Consider the following 4,608-nt stretch of genomic DNA (forward strand, 5'->3'; position numbering starts at 1 on the left):
ATTGGTTTGTTCGTTTGACTGGGCCATATGTTCAATTTTCTGAGCGTGATCCATTATCTTCTGCTTGCGTCTGGGCATTTAGTCAAATTTCCCTGGGTGTTCGACCCCACAGGTTGAAAGATTTTTCTGTGCAATCTCTGGGTTCTGTTTTTCTTATCCTGCCCAGTAGGTGGCGCTCGTGGCACACGTTTGTCTACGGGTTCCACCAGTGAAAGTTGCTGTGGGTCCTATAACTCTGGAAAATTCTCGCTGTAGGGGAGGTTTGGCAGCCAAAGCGTCTTGGAAGAGTGCCACCCGGCCTGGGGTTCCGAATGCAGGGAGGGTTGCCGGCCGCCGCAGCACGGGAGAGCGTCCGGCCAAATTAGCTAGTCGGCCCGGGGTGCCAAGCGTGGCGGGAGGGCACCAGCTGTCGCAACCCGGGAGACTGCACTGTTCCCAGCCGGAGGGGGGAGTCACGTGTTTGGAAGGGATCCCCCGGTCACTGTTCTCCGCAGTCTGGGGATTTCCAACCCAACTCTCTCAGTTGGTCCGGGGGGCCTCGCGTGGTGGGGGCACCAGCCGCCGCGGCCTAAGGGGACCGCCTGTCCAATTCTACCAGCTGGCTTGGGAAGGTGGAAGGGAGGGACTCCGGTCGCTTGCCGTCCCACCCAGGAAAGCCCGTGCCCCTTGGTGATCTCACCGGAGCTGGTTCTCCCAGATAGTCAGCCGTTCCAGGATGGGGTACGCTGTCCCTTTGATCTCCCTCGTGGCTCCGGGAGCTGCTCTGTATTATCTCCACTCCCCCAGTAGCTGTTCTGGAGGAGGAAAGGTGAGGGTGGCAAGGCTGTCGAGGCTGGTGGCGGAGGAGCCGGTGAAGGCAGAAGAGGGGAGAGGAGGGCGGGCGGGTCCGCTGCTGCAGGGCGTGGGCGCCGTGCAGCGGGCCGGCGGACAAAAGAGGGGAGAGGAGGGCGGGCGGGTCCCACCATTCTCTCTTGATTACAGTGGCTTTATTGTGATACTTCATATCAGTTAGTGTAAGTTTTTCAATTCAGTTCAAATTCTTGAAGATTGCTTTGAAATTTCATGTTCCTCTAAATTTCAGTTTCTTTTTTAGCAAGTTATACAATTTCAACTAATATGCCTATAGGGATTGCATCAAATATAAAATCAGATTAGAGAGAATTAGCATTTCACAATATTGCCTCTATATTCAGGGATATTTTCTGCAGCTTTGTAATTAAATATTTGAACCTGTACTCTTCCCCCTCTGCAGCTTTAGGGGCATTCCAGAAATTTTGAAATATTTTACATTCATTATTATTCATTTCAATATATTTTCTAACTTCTCTTGAGCTGTTTCCTTTGACTCATGAAATATTTATAGATTTGATTTTAATTTGAAAATGTTTTGAATTTCTATAGATACCTCATTTATTTCCAATGTAATTTCATTTTATTTAAAGGATATCAAAGTGTGTTTGTTATATTGATTCATAGACTGTTCTCTATTTCACTGTGCTCTCATGAGGCACACATTTTTCCCCTGATTGATTTCCTCTCAGGACCATAAACAAACAACATAAATAAACCAGCAGATTCTCTCTAAGTTCAGAAAGAAATGGAATTATTAGTAAATGGAGTATAATGAGCAACATTCCCACCTGCTGTTGAGAATAACCAATTGTTCTAGTTTGCTAGCTGCTGGAATGCAACACACCTGAGACGGATTGGCTTTTAATGAAAGGGATTTATTTTGTTAGTTCTCCAGAGGAAAGGCAGCTTTCAACTGAGGTTCTTTCTTACATGGGAAGGCACAGGGTGATCTCTGCTGATCGTCTCTCCAGGCCTCCGGGTTCCAACAACTTTCCCCAGGGTGATTCCTTTCTCCATCTCTACAGGCCCGGGCTGAGCTGTGAGTGCTGAGATGAGGTATGCTGAGCTGCTTGGGCTGTGCTATGTTGAGCTCTCTCATTTAAGCACCAGCCAATTAAATCAACCATCATTCATTGCAGCAGGCACGCCTTCTAGCCGACTGCAGATGTAATCAGCAGCAGATGAGGTTCACATACCATTGGTTCATGTCCACAGCAACAGAACTAGGCATGTTCACCTGGCCAAGTTGACACCTGAACCTAACTCCCACACCAATTATCAGACTAAGCAGATTTCTCCTGGCCTCAAGACCCAAATATTTGAGTCTGAAACCTGGATATATTGGATTGTTCATGATAATCACACAAACATAATAAACAAACAGGTTTTTGGTTGTAGGTTGTCTGTAACTTGAATATAGTCTTGTGATGCTATTGGCACTGCATCTACAACAGCAACTGGAGAAATAAGAGACTCAGATTTCCCTAAGGAATAGTACAGCATTAAATAAAGAGACAGTGTATTTGCAATGAAAAGCTCTATAACAACGTGACTGGATGCATCCTGTGAATAGATAAAGAATACCCTGTGCAATAGATAGCTATAAGGTTCAATTCTGGGCATCCTGATGGAATTACTAGTTATGAAATGACAAATAAATGAGTTGAGAACAAAAGTACATTCACTTAAAATCGTTTGAAACGTGGTCTAGAATAGCTGGTCATGCAAATCAACAATATAAGACGCCATGTACCATAGGAGTCATGTACCATGTTGCCAGGGAGACTTACTCCTGTATGTCATGTCCCATGTAGGGGGGAGAGTAATGATTTTATTTGCAGAGTTGGGCTTAAAGAAAGAGAGGCCACATCTGAGTAACAAAATAGGTCCTCTAAAAGTAATTCTTAGGCATAACTATAGGTAGGCTTAGCTTCTCTGCTACATAAATTAGCTTTATAAGAACAAGCCTCAAGATCAAGGGCTTGGCCTTTGGCTTGGGAGTCCCAAATATTTGAGACAATATCAGTGGTTTCCCTGGTAGTAAAGTTTAATAATTTCATATTTTTCCCTCATCCTTCAAGAGACTTGGACAATGCTTTTTAATTATCTGCAAAACACACTTTGGGATATATTTGGGCATTACATTAACCTGTACAGAATTACAAGCCCCGATTCCCATTCTGGGTTCCATATCTTTGGGTTGTTGAAATGATCCATATCAGATAATGTGCTACAGAAAATTTAAGTTTTGGACAAAATACACCTGTCTTCCTTTGATCTCATAGAATAAGTGAAGTTCTAAAATCAGGCAATGTACTCTTTATGCTGTATTCTGATTTACCTTAGTCCCAACCTGATCAACTTTGTTCTTATCTCTATTTGAAGCTTGATCTCTTTTTTCAATTTCTTTAACAGTTGTTGTATGTTGCAATGCTGACCTTCAGAACTGCAGAACTCCTAATCTGAATCTTAAGGGAAATACCAGGTTATACATATGTAACACAGCATCTCAAAATCTAGAAATAACAATTATAGCTCTGGGCTAAATGGGACTGCTGTAAGAGCTTACAATCTAGGTCCCGATTTTCTTATAAGTTTTCTAAATGCATTTGGAAAGGAGCATGTAAGGCTGTTTGTACTCACTGGGTGGTCTCAGGTTTTTTTGTGTTTCATTTCACATTAGTCTATTATTGATGGAAAATAGTTTCCCTACCTGTTTATTATATTTGCAACTGGTGTTACATATTGTAATATCTACTTGAAAATATATTCACATAAGAATAAAAAATATTTTGCAATGATAATTGTCAATGAAATAAAACGTTATTATTCCAAGTTTTTTTTTTTCTTAGAGATTATTCCATTAAAATGTAAGGTCAAATATTGAATTACAGTATCATATGGAATGATTATTTTCTCAGTATGATTACTTATTGAGCATAATGTTAGGTTGATCAGCTTCAGTTTTTATTTCTCTTCCTTTATATAGTAGGAGCTTTTTCCTATTGGACTTAATGTTCTTTGTTTGAGTCTGTAAAATATTTATGAGAATCCAAAATTGGATATATCAAATGTATATTCTTTTGTTCACCATTTTACTTCCTCAAAGTTTAGCTTCTTATTTTTTTATGAGATTTTAAATTAAATTTTGGTTTATCTTTTCACTTTTTCTTTGTCCTGCGTGTGTGAATGTATGCCTGCATATGCTATCTCTTTACATAAAAGCTTACATATCATGAACACTTCCTGATATTACCTTTTCAATGTACATATCCTCCAGAACATTTTATGTCACTTTGAAATCACTGTCTCTTTGACATGCCACATATTCTTCATTGCTTTTCAAATCTGAAAACTATTCAGCAATGAGAATATTCTGGAATTTATACAATCAGTCCCCTATTGATAGGCAGTTAGATTTTCCAGCCATTTGTTGCTTAATAAAATGACAAAGTTAATGATTTTATTCCACTGTAATTTTTTTAGCCTGTTTATTAGACTAATGCAAGATAGATGGATAAGTCAAAGGGAAAATATTTTGTCATTTGGACCAAGAGTATTTATTGTAATATTTTTAATAGTTTTCAAAAGTGTATGTGCAGCATAACAAGACTGTTTTAATTTTCATATGACACCGTTTTCATACAGGCTTTTAAAACCGTTTTATTGAAATATAATTCATTTATAAAAATTTATCAATTTGAAATGTGTAATTAGATGGATTTTACTTATTCACAGACTCATGCAATAATCATT

The sequence above is a fragment of the Tamandua tetradactyla genome, chromosome 18 (genome assembly GCF_023851605.1).
Source record: "Tamandua tetradactyla isolate mTamTet1 chromosome 18, mTamTet1.pri, whole genome shotgun sequence".
Lineage (NCBI taxonomy): Eukaryota > Metazoa > Chordata > Mammalia > Pilosa > Myrmecophagidae > Tamandua > Tamandua tetradactyla.